This window comes from Ornithorhynchus anatinus, chromosome X5 (genome assembly GCF_004115215.2).
Source record: "Ornithorhynchus anatinus isolate Pmale09 chromosome X5, mOrnAna1.pri.v4, whole genome shotgun sequence".
NCBI lineage: Eukaryota > Metazoa > Chordata > Mammalia > Monotremata > Ornithorhynchidae > Ornithorhynchus > Ornithorhynchus anatinus.
The window spans coordinates 27,088,118-27,108,275 of NC_041753.1; the positions used below are offsets into that span (position 1 = coordinate 27,088,118).

A 20,158-nucleotide genomic window follows, 5' to 3' on the forward strand; every position below is an offset into this window, starting at 1 on the left:
GCTATAATAGGAGATTACTGAGGTGAAGTAGGACAGGGCAAGCTGATTGAGGGATTAAAAACCAATGGTCAGGAATTCGGTTGATTGATTGAACCTACCTCAAGGTCCTGGATTTGAATTTTACCTGAGTGCAAAAGTATGTACATCAATTAGTCATCTTTACAAGTGTTTACTGTGTGCAGAGCATTGTCTTCACGGACTCCGTCCTCTCCTGGTTCTCCTCTTATCTCTCTGGCCAGTCATTCTCGGTCTCCTTCGCTGGCGCCTCCTCCCCCTCCCATCCTTTAACTGTTGGAGTTCCTCAGGGGTCAGTTCTTGGCCCTCTTCTGTTCTCCATTTACACTCACTCCCTCGGTGAACTCATTCGCTCTCACGGCTTTGACTACCATCTCTACGCAGATGACACGCAGATCTACCTCTCCGTCCCTGTCCTCTCCCCCTCCCTTCAGGCTCGCATCTCCTCCTGCCTCCAGGACGTCTCCACCTGGATGTCGGCCCGCCACCTAAAACTCAACATGAGCAAGACTGAGCTCCTCATCTTCCCTCCCAAACCCGGTCCTCTCCCAGACTTCTCTATCACCATGGATGGCACGACCATCCTTCCCGTCTCTCAGGCCCGCAATCTCGGTGTCATCCTTGACTCGTCTCTCTCGTTCACCCCACACATCCTATCCGTTACCAAGACCTGCCAGTTTCACCTTTACAATATCGCCAAGATCCGCCCTTTCCTCTCCACCCAAACGGCTACCTTACTGCTACAGGTTCTCGTTATATCCCGGCTAGACTACTGTGTCAGCCTTCTCTCTGACCTCCCTTCCTCCTCTCTCGCCCCGCTCCAGTCTATTCTTCACTCCGCTGCCCGGCTCATCTTCCTGCAGAAATGATCTGGGCATGTCACTCCCCTTCTTAAACAACTCCAGTGGTTGCCTATCAACCTCCGCTCCAAACAAAAACTCCTCACTCTAGGCTTCAAGGCTCTCCATCACCTTGCCCCTTCCTACCTCTCCTCCCTTCTCTCTTTCTACCGCCCACCCCACACGCTCCGCTCCTCTGCCGCCCACCTCCTCACCGTCCCTCAGTCTCGCCTATCCCGCTGTCGACCCCTGGGCCACGTCCTCCCACGGTCCTGGAACGCCCTCCCTCCTCACCTCCGCCAAACTGATTCTCTTCCCCTCTTCAAAACCCTACTTAAAACTCACCTCCTCCAAGAGGCCTTCCCAGACTGAGCTCCTCTTCTCCCTCTACTCCCTCTACCACCCCCCCTTCACCTCTCCGCAGCTAAACACTCTTTTCCCCCTTTCCCTCTGCTCCTCCCCCTCTCCCTTCCCATCCCCTCAGCACTGTACTCGTCCGCTCAACTGTATATATTTCCATTACCCTATTTATTTTGTTAATGAAATGTACATTGCCTTGATTCTATTTAGTTGCCATTGTTTTTACGAGATGTTCTTCCCCTTGTCTCTATTTATTGCCATTGTTCTTGTCTGTCCGTCTCCCCCGATTAGACTGTAAGCCCGTCAAACGGCAGGGACTGTCTCTATCTGTTACCGACTTGTTCATTCCAAGCGCTTAGTACAGTGCTCTGCACATAGTAAGCACTCAATAAATACTATTGAATTGTCTAAAGTCCTATGAAGAGTACAGTATAATAGACCTGGTAGATCCGTTCCCTGCCCACAACAAGCTTACAGTCTAAAGGACTGTAAGTTCAATCAGTAAATGAAGTGGAGCCCTTGCTTGAGAATGGATGTTAACAAGCAGTGAAATGTCCAAAAATTGGATAGTAGAAGGAAGAGGAGAATACAGAGCCCAGATAGTATGCAAATGGGGGAATTTTTCCTAGTAAAGATGTGTCTAATAATCATAATTATGGTATGTGTTAAGTGCTTATCATGTGCTTGTAACTGAATGCTGGGGTAGATAGAAAATAATTTGGTCAAACTCATTCACTGTCCTACATGGGGCTTACATTCTAAGTAGGAGGGAATGGAATCCCCCATTTTTCATATGAGGAAACTAAAATACAGGGAAATCGAATGACTTGTCCAAGGTGACACAAGCAGGCACATGGCAGAGGCTGGATTAGAATTCCCAGGATTGTGTACTTTCCATGAGGCCATGCTATAGTTGGCTGTAACTAAAATTAAGTACTTTGAAGAACTGCACTTTTCATAATGTGTTTAATGAAATTATGACATTAATAATTTGGTGTTAATTAAGCATTCACTGGGGTAATGCTGGGGAAGATACAAGATAATAATATCAAAGTCCCTATCCTTTAAGCAGGAATATGTAAAGAACTGATCTTCCACATTTAGCTATGACTTTGGAGGGTGCCATGCCCAAATTCTCGTCTTGTTTCAGCTGTCGATCCTCAATGACCTGAAGGGGTATGGAATAAAATGAAGCTGGGCTGTTGAAAAGCAGATACACATACTGATCTTTAACAAGAATGTTGAGAACACATTGTTAGTGAAGCCTTACTTTAAGAGGTTTTCGATTGAACTCTTCAGGTGTGCCTTCATTTACCACATATTTTTGCCACACATTCCCTGCCTTATTAGAAACAATGGCAACAATATAGGCTTTTTTTTCCTTCATGCAAAGATAGCAGAACAAAGAATGTGCCACAGCAGTCTACTCCTCGGTCCATGATTTTCCATTTTTCAACACTAGACACATGTGGTTTTCAGCTCCATATTAAGCTGTAAGCCATCCCATTCGTGCGCTACTTCCTTGTCTCATCACTACAGGTTCGACTGAACAATCACAGTACCTTACACACAAACCACTTAAGAATACATTCCTTAAAGGACTTTCGTGCTGCATAATATTTGAAAAAAAATACCCAAAACAGCACTCAGCAAAGCAATTTATTTGCTGCTTTTGTTATTACCCAAGAAAGTATTTAGTGACAAGCTTTCAACCTCAAAACTCAGCTTTTATTTCTGACTGTTCTCATTGCAAAAAATCATCATAGTATCTTTGTAATTTCACTGGAGAAAGATATTTGATACCAAATTAATGAATATTAACTAATATTTGGGCTCTAATTCATTCATCCATTCAGTCGTACTTAATGAGCTTACCATGTGCAGGACACTGTACTAAGCGCTTGAGAAAGTACCATACAACAGGAAGTACAATACAACAATAATTTCTCCAATAGTGAAGCAGTGTTGCCTAGTGGATAAAGCACAGGCCTCAGAGCCAGAGGACCTGGGTTCTAATCTCAGCTCCACCATTTGTCTATTGTGTAGCTCAGTTTCCTCAACTACAATATGGAGATTCAATACCTGCCCTCCTCCTACTTGACCATGAACCCTATGTGGGACAGGGACTATGTCCAACCTGATTAAATTGTGTGTGTCCACCCCGATGCTTAGAGGAGTGCTTGACACATAATAAGCACTTAAGTACCATGGAAAAAATGTCAAATCATTTCTAAACTGATTTTTAAACTAACTGTCCGAACTCCAATTTTTTCCCTCATTTTCTATCATTTAAATGAATTGTTCATTAGAAATTAATTTCTAAGAATCTATCATTAGTATTGAAGTATTAGTAACACTAACCAAATCATAAATAACACATTAGTACTACTGCTTTTAACCTCAAAGTAGATAGCCATAAGTTTTCAAAGTCTATTGTTTGCCCTAATAGATGTTTAAGTATTTAACCTCAAAGAATAGGAAGTCACAATTTATGAAAGATAAACAGACATAAATTAAAATTAACAGTTCAGCTCACAACAACCACCTCACAGAATATATGCTGCTCGGAATCTTCAGAACAGGTTTGTTCTTCTGTAATTATGAGTTCATTATAGGGTCAATAAGGCTGACTGGATAGAGAGAAACAAAGTTTTTATTAAAATCTATCTCATGGCTAAGAACAAGTGAAGAAAAGCAATTACAGAGGAAAGTGAAAAGAAATTGGACTCAGTTGCAATATATTCTTTGAAACATTTTTCATTCATTCATTTGGGAAAAGTCCATTCCAGGGAATATGAAGATACTTTAAGAAATTGATTTGGAAGGTCATTTACGTTCAGAGGATGGATTTTTTGGATTTCACTTGATTTAAACCAATGTCTATCTCCCATCTTTTTTTTCAAAGTAAGGTTAAACACAAATAACCCCTCCCAAATTACTTTTCTCTCCTTTTATTTTTTTCTGAACACTTCTACTGCCAAAATACACTTAAGTTATTATGCAAATCCATCCTTATCCTGCCATGGTTGACTTAAGTGGATTTAGCACACTGTGTGATGAATTGTCGACACTCCCGTAGTCAAGAAAATCATCATGTAGTTTAGAATGTGATATCTGGAAGATTTGTTCATTTTTAAGTTTGTCATTTTTCCCCCCTGGAGGATTTCTCTTCTCCCCCACTGTAAATATTTTGGAGCTTCTTTTTGCAGCTATTTGCCCACAGTCAGTTTTTTTGCTTATCTCATGTGTGTGCAGGCTTTTTCCCTCCAAGCAGCTCGTTTCAAATTCTAAATTTGGATATTTGTTTAGCCTTGAATGATAATGATAAATATAATAATAACAATATTTGTTCAGAGCTTATTTTGTGCCATGCACTGTGCTAAATCCTGGGGTTGATGCAGGATAATCAGATCGGACACAGTCCCTGCCCCACATGGGACTCACAAACAAAGGGGGAAGGAGAACAGGTACTGAATCTCCAGTTTATAGATGAAGGGCCTGAGGCATAGAGATAGTAAGTTATTAGCCCAAGGTCTTGTCTTATGCCATCGAGTCATCTCCGACCCAGAGCGACACCATGGACACGTCTCTCCCTGAATGCCCCACCTCCATCTGCAATCATTCTGGTAGTGGATCCATACAGTTTTCTTGGTAAAAATCCGGAAGTAGTTTACTGTTGCCTCCTTCCTTGCAGTAAATTTGAGTCTCCACTCTCGACTCTCTCCCGTTCTGCTTCTGCCCAGCGCAGGGGAGTTTTCACTTGTAGCAGACTGCCTTCCACTACTAGCCACTGCCCAAGCGAGGAATGGGTAGGCCTCGGCTTGACTCTGCCTCTCATAGTCAAGTCTGGTAGAGTACTGGAAACTCTCCAGGTGCAGCCTGGAGAGGGAAGTAGGCAGGGTACGGAGCTGGAATTAGAACTCAGGTTTCCTGACTGCCTTCCTGTGCTCTTTCCACTAGGCCATGCTCCTTCTCCCAAGTGCCTAATATGGTGCTCTGCACATAGTGGACACTCAGTAAATACCAGTGATTGAAGGGTATGTCCAGAGTCACTCTACAATACCTCCTATGTCCCTCCTATTTTCAAAAGAACAGGAAGAGCAAGATTCACAGAGGAAATTTCAGGATGGATCCTTCAGAAGGCTAGAAAAAGAAATTCAGAATAATAACTGTGATATTTTCAAAATGCTTATTATGAGCCAAGCACTGTAGTAAGTGCTGGGGTAGATATAAGATGAGGATCATATTCTAAGTAGGAGGGAGAACAACTAAATCCCCATTTTACCATTGAGATAACTCATGCCCAGAGAAGTTAAGTGACTAGCCCAAGGTCACACAGCAGACAAGGGTGGAGCCAGCATTAGATCCCAGATACTTTACTCCCAAACCCGTGCTTTTTCCATTAGGCCATGCTGCTTCAGGTGGGGTAGGCCATCCCTGAGGAGATAGACATCACTACAGTCATCAACAGAGCTGCTAAGGAGAAATCAAGAGATAAAACAAACAGCCAACAAAGTGGCAGTGGGAAAGGAAATGTAAACCCTAAGCATCAACAGCCTGGAAGCCCCCATTTTAAAATGACTCAAATCTTTGTGACTGAAGTTACAAGCTGAGACGTTGAAATACGTAGTCACCCTCATGCTGCTCATTTTCAAAGATGTGTAAAAAAAAAAAAGTCCATCAGGGTTTTGAAATGCAAATGCCGAGATGGGATTTTTCTCCAGCACCCGCTATTTAATCTTGCAGCAACGTCTGAATGAAACCACAAAGCGTTACATTTCTGCTTCGTTTCCAGGCACCGGATTGTAAGCCTCCACAGTGAAAATGCGGCTCAACTGGGATTTGTTTATGCGTGTGCTTCAAAGCTCCATATTGTAAACGCTCAGTGATTTCGCTCCAAGGATAGACAACAAAACCTTGACTTTAAAATTGATGGGGAAATCTGGTTGGGAAGAATCAATGTTTTACCATTGCCACCAATGGTCAGGACATTTTCAGTATATTAGGGAGAATACCCTCCTTGCTACCAGTTCCCTTCTCTGACATTGACTCAACAATGTCATTTATATTCACGTTTACTAAAAGGAAATTTATTTTTTTTAAATGATGACTGTTGCTGAGCTCATTGCCAGCATTTAACAAACATGCTCACACAGCAGAGATAATTATGTGTGATTTTCTCTTTTAATGAAAGATAAATAATTTGGCAGTCTTGCCTCATCTATTTTTCTATTTCAATAAAATTCATTGTCTGGTGGGGTGTGCTTTTTATTTTATTTTTTTTTGGTAGGCGTTAGTGTGTAGAATGAAAGAGATTTCTTTAGATCAATTAAACCCCCTTTTACAGTGAGCAAGAGCTATTCATTTTACAGACTTGTAACTGCGGATTAGAGAGGCTGATATGACATTATGTTCTGCTGATATACTGATATGATTTGCTATGGAGGCCCAGCATCACTAAGCAGAGATAAAAGGTGCACGAGGTGCATTTATGGGAATCCAAATAGGACAGATGAGCTCTGGTCAGTTCTAATTTTTATTATTTGTTTGAGTCAGCAAACACTTGAGCACTTGAATTCAGGTCACACCCCAAAGCCTGCCAATAAAAAAGAGATATGGCATGTAGGCAAGTAACTCAGCAACAGAGCAATGCTCATCACGTTATTTCTTCTCTGGACAGGGTATGTGAGGGGAGTGGATGACAGCAAGATATCCAAACAGCAGCTCTAGGGTAAACTGAACAGGCAGTAGAAATTCTTTAAAGGCAGGATGATGCTAAACCTCATGCAACGTGGCATTATCAGCAGGCAGTAGAGAAACAGCAACAGAAGACAGGTCGAGGCGATATGCAGCAATCAGAAATAGGTTGATTCTCTCACAGAGGCATCAAGAAGATTGTGATACCAAAAAAGATAAATGAAACAGCACCACCCAAGATGAGTTTATGAAATCATTTTCCTCGGATATTGCAATCCCCCTAATGTAATGGTCTTCTTTTAATACTCTTTTAGGATGGCACTGTTGAATTTTAATGCTGACTATTTACAGTGTTCTCTCACTTCAAAATAATGCTACAAAGTTTACCTTGGCTTAAATACCTCCCCTCCCACTTTCCCTCCCTTTGAAATCGTTGGATGGACTTGAATAGAATGATTGGAGCACATTTCATTTTAGGATAGATAATGGAAAATTTATTTCATATTTCTGGTATGCTATCACAAGGTGCAGCAGAAGACGGCCTATTCTGGGGAAAATATATCCATAGAGTCGCTACTAATTGGAAACGACTCGATGACACTTGATAATAATAATGATCACAAGGTAACTTTTTGCTGAACTAGATGTGAAAGATAATCCTTGAATTCTTGATTAAGTATGTGCTGAGAGTCAAGCACTGTGCTATGCACTTTGGACAGTACAACAGAAGATTGCTGCCCTCCAGGAGTTTACAATTTAATGGGGCAGACAGATAGACAAAATTATTTGCAATTAGTGGAAGTAGGAGGAAGAACACGTATATAACAGCAGGTAGCATGAAAATAGCTGAATAGATAATTTAATAAGCAAATGAATATGTAAATAACACATACATGGGTACATGAGTGCTGGAGGTAAGTGCTGATAGGAATGAAATAGATTAATGATAAGGTTTATGTTGGGCTGATGTGACTAGAATGTTGAGAATTACTCAGGGAAGATTTCTGGGCGGGGCTAGAATTTTAGGAGTGTTTAAAGATGGGGAGAGTTGTGTTCGGGTGGATTTTGGAAGGATGTTTCAAGCTGATGGAAGCATCATGAGGAAGACATTAAAAGGATGAGTTGAAAACAAAGTACAATTAGGTGAGTTTGAGAAGAGTGGTCACTAGGTATTTCTGAAGAGTGGAGAAGTGTATCAAGGGATTATCTCTATCTGTTGCCGAACTGTACTTTCCAAGAGCTTAGTACAGTGCTCTGCACATAGTAAACGCTCAATAGGTACGATTGAATGAATGAATGACCAAATGATGCTTCAGAAGATGATCCAGGCAGCAGTTTGTAGTAGGGACTGAAGTGGGGAGAAGCCAGAAACAGGGAGATCAATGAGGAAGTAGATACAATAGTCTAGCCATTATATGGCAAGAGTTAGGACCAGGGTGGAGAGGGAGGGGAGGATCAGGGAAATGCTGTGGCAAAAGAACCCAGACTATTTAGTAGTTAAATAATTGGGAGAGCTGAAAAGATAAGTGAATTGAGGGTGACACCAAGGTTACAGGCTTCTAGCTCAAGGAGGAAGTAAATATGAAGCTTTGCTAATCATTAAAAAAGGGGACAACTAATGTAGAATAACAATAGCTTATTGGAATTTCTAGGTGAGCAGAATTTTTAAAACTTTTTCACCAGAACAGTGAAATGAACAGCACATGATTAGGTAGGTGAACACAGAACCTGATCCGTTTCATGACTTACCTGTGTCTTATGTACAGAATATTGAATGATAATAATAATGATAATAGTATTTAAGTTCTGATTACATAACATGTAATACATTCAGATCAGGAACAGTCCCTATTCAAATTGCAGTTTGGAGTGTAATAAGGACGGAGAACAGGTATTTAGTTTCCATTTACAGATGAGGAAACTTAGGCACTGAGAAGTTAAGTGACTTGTCCAAGGTCACACAGAAGGCAAATGACAGAATTAGAACCCATGCCTCCTGACTCCCAGGCTCTGGCTCTTCTAGCACCTGTTTGGATCAATTTATACTCTGCTATTGGCTGTCCTTCATTATCTTTTTCACCCATGCTACTACTGAGATCTGCTTAGTAATCAATCAATCATATTTATTGAGTGATTACTGTGTGCAGAGCACTGTAATAAATGCTGGGGAGAATGCAGTATAACAGTTGGTAGATATGTTCCCTGTCCATAGGGAACTTACAGTCTCCACTTTCTCTCCATATTGCAAGATCATTATTCAGAACTACTCAAACCGTGTATACCTGGTAGGGATTAGCTTTCCTTTCATGATCACATTGCCTTTTCAGCAGATGCCATTCAGCCATCTCAAAGAGCAATTGACATTAGCACTGTCTCATTATCAGACCAGATTGTGGGAGTAAGTGTGAGAGTAAAGAAAATCCAGTCCAAGAGAAGACATTGCAGATAGCCTCCTTCCAGGAGGAGTAACACCTCCATTTTTGCCAATCTTTCTTGGGATTCTTATGTTGATTTAGCCCAGATGGTGGTCTTGAAGAGCAACACCAGGGGGATCTCCAAGGATCTAGGGTACAGAGAGGTTTATCTCCACAAAAAGGTACAGTTGGAATGACTTAATCAAAGGAGTGACTCTAGAACCATGACTCTAGACTCGAGCTAGGTAGCAGAGCACAGGGAGCAGCCACAGGGCTGCTGCACAGAGTACATTTTCAGTAAATACCATGACTAACACCCTGGCCACCTTCGAGGTCACAGAAAGAGGACTCATTCAATCATATTTTTTGAGCACTTACTTGGTACAAAGCACTGTATTAAGCTCTTGGGATGAAGACTGCCTGCCAGCAACCGTAAAGTGCTCAAGTACCTGAGCTCAAAGCTGCAGGGGGAGCTGGGACAGATCAGCGGGTCCCCACTAGTCCTGGAGTTGGGTCATGTGCTGGACACTGGGAGCAGGAAAGGCCAAATTCCCTACGACATGTCGGAGACTCGCGTGGAGTAAGCCTTGGAGCACCTTAGGACGTGATCCTGGAATTCTGGATCCATGTTGAGTTCAAGGGCAGCTTACACTTGCAGGCCTGTGAGTCAGGAGGATCTGGGGTCTAATCCCAGCTCTGCCACGTGTCTGCTGTGTTGCCTTGGGCAAGTCACTTCACTTATCTGTGCCTCAGTTACCTCAGCTGTAAAATGGGGTTTAAGACTCTGAGCCCCTTGTGGGACAGGAACTGTGTCCAACCTGATTAGCTTGTATCTACCCCAGTTGCTTAGAAGAGTGTTTGATACATAGTAAGCACTTTAACAATTATTACTGTTATTATTTTTGTCATTATTATTATTATGCCAAGGGCCAAAGTGAGACCATGACCACACTGAAGAATCTGGTGCAGCAGTGGGTGAAGTGAAGGTGGATCTGGGAATTCTCCCTGAACTGCGGGACAAGCCCGGTGTGGAGGTGACACACCTCAACTAGCAGTGTGAATTAATGCTGGAACGGTTTGAGGACGTGGTGGAGGATTGGTATTTTCCACCATCAGGAGGAGTGGCTGCAGGCCTTCCTGTGTGGAGGGGGAGACCTCTTGCCAGCACAAAACCTGGACAGGATAAGATGAGGAAGAGGTGGGAGAAGAGGAAGATAAAGAAGGAAAGAAAAGCCCTGTGGACTCCCAGCACTACCCTTTGGAATTTTAACCTTCCACCTTTGAACCTGTGGTTCTAACCTTACTCTTCTGTGTGACCTTGGGCAAGTCATTTAACTTTTCTGTGCCTCAGTTGCCTCATTTGTAAAATGGGGATTAAGACTGTGAGCCCAACATGGGACAGGGATGGTGTCTGACCCGATTAGCTTTTTTCTACCCCAGTGCTTAGTACAGTGCCTGGCACATAGTAAGTACTTAACAAATACTATTTTTAAAACAATGGTAAGATCCTTGATTAAATGCATGGAACATGTGTTTTGTTTCTGATTAACATTCCCTAGTAGTAGTAATATTAGTAGTAATAATGATAATAGCATTAATTTAGTACCTCCTGTGTGCAAAACAGTGCACTAATTTCTGGAAAAGAAAATACACAGGTGAGAATTAGATATGGTCTCTGGCCCACAATAAGTTGCTCCAATTAAATGATGTGGGAGACAGGGGAATTTGGTGATAGCACATAAGGAAAGATGAAAAACACAAAGAAACCCAAAAAAGACAAATCTCTGAGCTCTCCAGCCAATGAGCACTCAATATATAGCTTGACTGATTACTCACCATGAACAGTCACCACGAACAACTTTGAGGAATTCCATCATCCCCTTCCCCTGCTTCACCAATTTCCCAAATAAACTCAGAATGGAAGTCAACAGTTCCAGGACCTTTAAATAGTAAAAAGGTCTCATGTAGCTATATATACAGCTCATTAAAAGCAGGAACACAAAAGAGAAAAGTTTGTCATGATAGATTTTGTGTCATGCCTAGGTGGGCACATAATAAATTTTTTAAAATTTAATGATAAATTGTACCTGAGGAGAACTTTAAAAAAGAGGGAAAAAATTTTAGACTTAAAACCAGAAATATGAGGATACATAGGGTATTGGGAGAGCTGACTACATTTCCTCAGAGAGAAAGGAGAAAATTAGATCTACTTCATGTAAGGACTTACAAGCAGTAAATATTCGTTGAGACCCTACTGCATTTCACAATTCTAAGAATTATCGGGGGGGGGGGGTAGCGGGGGGGGGAGGTGTCTTGGCCTTTAAGGAGATGAAAAAGACTAAGTCTGAACAGCATCAATACCTAAGTACATATCAGATCATACCCATATCCAAGGTAAAAATGTACACAGATGAACACACATCAAGATGAGACTAAGACATGTCAACCATGCTGGGATTTGATCTCTAGAATACAAGAGCATTAGCAAGTTCTTTACTGAGACAGATTAGAGACTAATCCATCCAGCCTAGCGTTCTTTTTTCAACAAGGTCACCAGGATGCTTAGAAGGACCATGTGATGTCTGGCCTCTCGAATATCCATTTTCATGATTTTGAATGTATCATCTGAGAAACCTAACTTTTTCTCTACAACTTTAATATTCCCTGTAGTATCTCATATGGACTTCTCATCTACTAATATATCCTAAAACTGTTAATCAGTATTACCAAAACTGAACTCATCTTCCCTCCCAAATCCTCTCTTCCACCCTAATTTTCCCTTGACAGTTAACACCAGGATTCTCCCCATTCCTCAAGACCTTACCTTAGCATTATCTGTGACTTCTCCCTATCTTTTAACCCCTTTATTCAGTCTATCTCCAAATCCTACTGGTTCTTCCTCCAAAACATTTTCAGAATTCACACATTCCCCTCTATCTGAACAGCCACCATGTTAGTCCAGGTGCTCATCATATCCTGAATTCACTACTGCATCAGCCTCCCCTAACCCACTCTCTCCTCTCTCCAGTCCATACTTCATTTTGCTGCCATGATATTTTTATGGTATCTAAGTGCTTACTATGTCCCAGGCACTGTACTAAATGCTGAGGTAGGTACAAGTTAATCAGGTTGGACACAGTCCCTGTCTCACATAGGGCTCACAGACTCAATCCCCATTTTACAGATGAGGTAAATGAGACACAGCGAAGTAAAGTGACTTGCCCAAGATCACACAGCAGACAAGGGGCCGAGGGGGATTAGAACCCAGGTCCTTCTGACTCCCAGGACTGTGTTCCAATGGTTACCCATTCCTCTCCGCATTAAGTAGAGATTCCTGACCACTGGCTTTAAGGCACTCAATCAGCTCTCTCCCCTCTACTTATCCTCATTCCTCTCCTATTACACCCCACTCACCTGCTTCATTCTTTCAAACTCACCTAATCCATGTGATCTGCTCTCATCTCTCCTCTCACCTACCTGTCTGTCTTGCTGCTTACTCCTTGCCCAAGTCCTCCCAAGTCTGGAACTCCCCCTCGTATCCGACAGACCACTGCCTTCCCCACTTTCAGAGCCCTACTACAGACCTATCTCTTCCAGGAGGCCTTCCTTGACTAAGCCCTCATTTATTGTATCTCTTCCAGGAGGCCTTCCTTGACTAAGCCCTCATTTCCCTTATTTGACCTCCCTTGTGTCTCGTCTCTCACTTCGGTCTGTACCCCTTAATCACTTTGATATTTACTCCACCCCCACAGAGCTTATGTACGTTTCCTTTTTCTTTGCCAGTTCTCCCATTTGTAATTCATTTTAATGTCTGCCTCTCCATTCATTCAATAGTATTTATTGAGCGCTTACTATGTGCAGAGCACTGTACTAAGCGCTTGGGATGAACAAGTCGGCAACAGATAGAGACAGTCCCTGCCGTTTGACGGGCTTACAGTCTAATCGACTGTAAGCTCCTTGTGGGGAAGGATCATGCCTACCAACTCTATTGTATTGCACTCTCCCAAGAACTTAGTAAGGTGCAAGAATAATAATGACAATAATAATAATTACAGTATTTGTTAAGCACTTAACTATGTGCCAGGCACTGTACTAAGCGCTGGGGTGGATACAAACAGATCAGGTGGGACACAGTCCCTGTCCCACGTGGGGCTCACAGTCTCAATCCCCATTTTACAGATGAGGTCACTGCACACAGTAAACACTCAGTGACTTCACTTCTTAATTTCCAGTATTCTCACTTTAAATCCCTCACTAATGCTACTTCAGCATTTCCACTCACCTAATTGGGTATTCACCTCTCAGGGTCGCATCTGGAGAGTTTCCAGTAGTCTACCAGTCTCGGCTACGAGAGGGAGAGTCATGCAGAGGGCTACCCATTCCATTCCTTGCTTGGGCAGTGGCTAGCGAGTGGTAGGCCATCTGCTACAAGTAAAATCTCACCTGTGCTGGGCAGCAGCGGCACGGGAGAGAGTTGAGGACGGAGACTCAGGTTTACTATGCAGAAGGAGGCAATGGTAAACCACTTCCGTATTTTTGCCAAGAAAACTCTATGGATACACTACCAGAATGATTGCAGGTGGAGGTGGGGTGTTCTGGAAGAGATGTGTCTATGACATCGCCATGGGTCGGAAACGACTCGACGGCATAAGACAACAACAACAACAATTGGGTACTCACACTTTCCTTTTTCCCCTAACATTTATGTACATTATTTTTGTACTCTGTTAGTTCATTTTATATGTTATTTATTTTAGTGTTTATCCCTTCTACTAGATTGTAAGACCCTTGAGGGCAGGGATCATGCTGACTAATTCTAGTGTACTTTTTCAAGTACTTAGTACAGTGCTCTGCCGTACGGTAGGTGTTCAATAAATACTTTTGATTACAATCATAGGAATGATTTTATAATTGCAAGATTCATTCCTGAACCATGGTCATATACTACTCTATTTTCCCCCAAATAACCCATAATTGTATATTCAGTTATAGATAAATATAGCTACATTAATACACACCAGATTAAAGCCGCCCCATGACATATACAACCCAAGGAAACTGCCATCATTTTCTGACACTTAGATAATCCAAGACATCACTGCATAGAAAAATGTTGGCCTCTCTACCACCAGCTACAATTTGGTGATTATGAAGTCTTGCATCAGTTTAAAGAAAGCAAATGTGTTTTAAACAATAATTGACACTAATAGAAAGAGAAGTTCAAAGAAAGGAAGAGATGTTGAGAAGCAATTGTGTGAACCTGAAAGAGGTATAAATTTAGAAGTGTGATAAATGCTTAAAAGCTGAAATGTTTTCAATCAAGGGCTGTTTGTACTGTAAAAAGAGTAGTGGGTCAAATGACTCTTCTCAGTAGGGGAATGACTATTTTTGAGGAGTGAAGAAGGGTGATCAGAAGATCAGAACCAAGGTGATCAGGATATCATTTTGGCCATTCCTCTCCACATCATACAGGAACACCTGATTATTGGTTTTAAGTCACTCACAATCAATCAATTGTATTCATTAAGCTCTTACTGTGTGCAGAACACTGTACTAAATACTTGGAATAGCAGAGTTGGTAGTCACTTCCCCTGTCCAAAATGAGCTTATAGTCTAGTCTCCTTGTGAGAGACCTCCCTCAATTCATTTTTCACTTAATACTAATAATAATGGTGGTATTTGTTAAGCGCTTACTATGTGCAGAGCATTGTTCTAAGCGCTGGAATAGATACAGGGTAATCAGATTGTTCCACGTGAGGCTCACAGTCTTAATCCTCATTTTACAGGTGAGGTAACTGAGGCACAGAGAAGTTAAGTGACTTACCCAAAGTCACACAGCTGACAAGTGGCAGAGCCAGGATTCAAACCCATGACCTCTGACTTCCAAGTCCATGTTCTTTCCACTGAGCCATGCTGCACTTCCCCATCTTATATTCCGCAACTCTCCTAAATATTTAGTACAATGCTCTGCACACTGTAGGCATTAAATGTACACTAAATATGCACTATTGACTGAATTAAAATGCTTTAAAGCCAACTTGGCTGAAGAATTGTAGGGAAGGAAGCATGGACCACAAACTCTTTGGTTCAAAGGGGCATTTCCCAGAAACTACTGAGGCATGAAAGATGTTGTCTATAGTGCAAAAAAGTCCCAAACCTGATGGAGAACATGGAGAGAAAATGTATTTGGTGCTTCCTTGGTTCTTGGTTGTGCGTTCCTGTCTGTTCTGAGTTCCCACCACAAGAATCCCACATGGTAACATATTTATCTCTGTTTCACCAACAACTCGGGGGGAAAAAAAGAAGCTTGTGTGAGATAACTTGGTGTTATTTTTAGGCTAAATTATTTTATCCGGGCACTACCCCAGGTGAAGTTTTCAGGCCTTCATGTGGCAAAACAGAAACATCGTTTTTGGTAATCAGATCATCGAACTTGGTCCCTGTAGCTCTGAACCTCAGTGGCTTTAAATTCATCCTGTAAACCTCAGCTTTGGTATTTTCCTGTTGTTATTCTTTCCAAATTGTAGTACTGATTAAATCCTTTCTTTGATCTCTCTCCCTCTCTGCAGTCTCGCATTTCCTCTTGCTTTCAAGACATCTCTACTTGAATGTCCTCCCATCACTTCAAACTTAAGTCTAAAACAGAACTTTTCTTCAGACTCAAGCCCTGTCCTCCCCTTGACTTTCCCATCACCGTAGATGGCACCACCATTCTTTCTGTCTCGCAGGCTCCGTAACCTTGGTGTTAATTTTGACTTCTCTCTCTCATTCTAAATCTTGTCAGTTAGGCCTTCACAACTATGCCCAAATCTGCCTTTTCCTCTTCATCCAAACTGAAACCATATTAATCCAATCACTTATCCTATCATGCCTTAATTACTCTATCAGCCTCCTTGCTGACCTCCCAGCCTCCTGTCTCTCCCCACTCCAGTCCATACTTCACTCTGCTGCCCAGATCATTTTTCTATAAAAATGTTTAGGACATGTTTCCCCACTCCTCAAGAACCTCTGGTGGTTGCCCATCTTCTAGATGGTAAGCCTGTTGTGGGCAGGGTTTGTCTCTCTTTATTGCTGAATTGTACTTTTCAAGGGCTTAGTACAGTGGTCTGAACACAGTAAGTGCTCAATATGATTGAATGATTGAATAAATCCACCTCCACATCAAAAAGAAAGTACTCATCACTGACTCTGAAGCACTTGATCACCTTGCCCCCTCCCATCTCATTTCTGTATCCTTCTACTATAACCCAGGCTTCACACTTCACTCCTCTAATGCCAACCTTCTCACTGTACTTCGATCTCATCTCTTTTGCTGCCGACCTCTCGTCCACATCCTGCCTCTGGCCTGGCATGCCCTCCCTCCTCATATCTGACAGACAATTACTCTCCCCGCCTTTCAAAGCCTTACTGAAGGTACAGTATCTTCCAAGAGGCCTTCCCTGATTAAGCACTCCCTTCCTCTTCTCCCACTTCCTTCTGTGTCACCCTTGCTTACTCCCTTTCTTCATCCCCCCTCCCAGCCCCACAGCACTTATATACATATCTGTAATTCATTCATTTATATTAATGTCTGTCTCCCCATTTAGGTTGTAAGCTTGTTATGGGCAGGGAATGTGTCTGTTTATTGTTATATTGTACTCTCCTGAGTGCTTAGTACAGTGCTCTGCACACAGTAAGCACTCAATAAATAGATTGACTGACTGGTTATCATCTGGTTTGGGAATCTGGATGAGTCATGATTATAGCCCTTCACAGCACTTATGTACCTATCCTTAATTTATTTATATTAATATCCATCTCCTCCTCTAGACTGGAAGCTCCTTATAAAAAGGGAACATGTCTACCAACGCGGCTGTATTGTACTCTCCCAAGTTCTTAGTACCGTACTCTGCACAGGGTAAGCATTCAATGAATACCATTGTTTGATTCACAGAGCTCTCAATTAGGTCCTGACCCTGGAGTTTTTAATCATGCATCTTAATTTGTTTGCACTGAACATGGGGTGGTCAGTAGTTATAATCCTAGTTTGGTGTTATTCAGCCAAGTGGCTGAATACCAGGAAGTAGCTTGGCCTAGTGTATAATCTCAGCTCTGCCACTTTCCTGCTGTGAGTGACCTTGGGCAAGTCACATAACTTCTCTGTGCCTCAGTTTCCTCAAATGCAAAATGAGGATTCAATACTTGTTCTCTGTCCTACTTGACAGTGAGCCCCATATGGGACAGGGACTGTATCCATCCTGATTAACTTGTATCTACCCCAGCGCTTAGAGCTGTACTTGACACATAGTAAGCACTTCATTCAAAGCCATTCAAAAAAGTGGCCCCAATTTCAATTTCATAAAGTTAAAGCTTCTAATTTTCCTTGTATAGACCAGTATGGGCTCCACATCCATCCTCAAAACCTTTCATTTTCAAAACCATCATGAAATCCACTGACTTTTTCTGCCTGCACACCATTCTGTGATGATGAATTCCTCGGGTTAGAAAGCATTTGCTTTTTTTTGTTTATTTATTTTGAAACTTCTACCCTCAAGCTCCAATGGGTGCTCCCTCATCCTGTAATTGGGTGAACAATAATTCCATAACCACCCTGCACAATTTGTAATCTTCAGTCATGCCCCCTCAAAGTGCATGTCTCTCGTTATAGGCAGGGAATGAATTCACTGTTATACTATACTCTCCCAAGTGCTTAGTACAGTGCTATGCACACAGTAAGCCCTCAATAAATATGACTGAATGAATGAATGAAATACCCTATCTTTTCCATCTACCTTCTTAACCAGAAAGATCTCATGTCAACAGTAATTTTAAGTATTTCTTGTAGGTAAACTCTTCATTGGCTCCAATTGTTATTACTATATGATTGCCCATTGAAGATCATTTTTCTGTCATATCCCAAACGGGGAAGAAATCCATGCAGTAAAAGAGAAAAAGAACTCTGGGGTAAGGGCACTGTTATTAAACACTATCTTAGGAAAATTGACAGAAGAAAACCACTGGAAAAGCAAGCCAGAGACTGTAAGCATCTATTGGAAAATAAATGAAAAATCACTGAGTTCATTCCGTTGGTAATTTTTGCTGGAGGCTGAGGATATTGTGTGGCAGTTGGAGCAGGTAGCATAATATTTCTGGCTGCAAAAGAAACAATTCTGCAAAGAACATTGACCCAATAAGCAGCTAAATAAACAAGCAAACTGAAGGACTGCTGTGCAGCTGCTACTTGGAGAGTTACGCCAGGCTGTGTCAGTTAAGCAATGGTAAAGGAAATTCCAGCTATGTAGCTGCCTGGGGCCACACTGATCCTGAATGCAGTTCACTATGAGAAGGTCAAGAAAGAGTCAAGGAAAAGAAAGCAGGAGTAGCCACTGGGTGCCTTTTTCACTAATAATGCCCTTCGGAGGGATTGGCCCATTTGTTTTCAGAACAAGAATCAGCTAACTTTCAAGTGTATGAGTTTAAAGACAACGGACTCTGCAAGCCATGAGTGAACATCAATTAACTTTCTCTGCCAAAAAATAGAATTAGCACAGGGCACTTTGGTGACTTCAGAAACAGAGAAACATATTTTACAACAGAAAAATAGTCTAACCATCCCCATAAGGCAGTTGAATTACCAGAAACGCACTCGATCCAAGCTGAGAAAAATATTGTGAAGTCATCAGACCCGCATAACTGGCCTGAAATGGGTAATCTAACGAGCAATATAACAATCCACACAGGGCAGAGGAGACTGCTTAGGAAACCTGTACTGTTACAACAGTAGTTTTGAAATCCATGGAAAACTCGCTCACAAATATAAATTAAGGTCAGTTTGGGATATGTGCTTATTTCTGAGCATCTAAAATTATTGCTTTATTAACACTGTGATTCAAAAGGGCTCAAGGGTGTGGAAAATTTATTTAGTATCTGACAGGAAATGTAAGATAAAAAACAAGGAAATGGTGTCCTAGTAGCTGAAAACAAGGAAATGGTGTCCTAGTAGCTTAATCTGAATTGTCGTTCCAAGAGAAGATTGAGAAACAGCATTGCCTAGTGGAAAGAGCACAAGAATGGGAACCGGGAGACCTGGGTTTTAATACTGACTCCTACACTTGAGTGTTCTGTGACCTTGGGAAAGAATTCTATTTATTTTATTAATGATGTGTATATAAAGCAATAATTCTATTTACTTATTTTGATGCTATTGATGCCTGTCTACTTGTTTTGTTTTGTTGTCTGTCTCCCCCTTCTAGACTGTGAGCCCGTTGTTGGGTAGGGATTATCTGTATCTCTTGCCAAATTGTACTTTCCAAGCGTTTAGTACAGGGTTCTGCACACAGTAAGTGCTCAATAAATCCCATTGAATGAATGAATGATGAATGAACTTCACTTCTCTGTGCTCAGTTTTCTCATCCGTAGAATGGGGATTCAATACCTGTTGTCCCTCATCCTTAGACTGTGAGCTCCAGGTAGGACAAGAACTGTTTTGCATTTTGATTATTCTGTATTTGTCACATAGTAAGGGTTTAACAAATGCAACTTTTATTGTTATTCTTTTTATTATTATTATTATTATTGAGAAAATATTGAGATCTCTTTCAACATTGATAGAATGTGTCCCAGTCAAGTCACCAAGCATTCGAATGGCTCTTGGAGTATCAGGGAAATACTATGCACCAGAAGCCTTACTTCAGCCTAAGCTCCTTCATTCTATGTTCCCCTCCTCTTAATGACTGAGCATGGGACTACACATGGAAATAATCCCTTTTTAAAAAAATGGTATTTGTCAAGTGCTTACTCTGTGCCAGACACTTTACTAAATGCTGAGTTAGATACAAGCTGATTAGGTTGGAC

The 20,158-nt window shown here is 41.7% G+C and overlaps 1 non-coding gene and 1 pseudogene across 1 annotated transcript; both read left to right on the forward strand.

The window, feature by feature from the left end:
• The first annotated feature begins 5,921 nt into the window (after positions 1-5,921).
• On the forward strand, positions 5,922-10,516 carry LOC100082216 (annotated as a pseudogene).
• A 3,104-nt stretch (positions 10,517-13,620) lies between these two features.
• On the forward strand, positions 13,621-13,758 carry LOC114808338. The gene has a single exon (XR_003756184.1). It is a non-coding gene; the product is annotated as a small nucleolar RNA SNORA7 (small nucleolar RNA).
• The last annotated feature ends 6,400 nt before the right edge of the window (positions 13,759-20,158 follow it).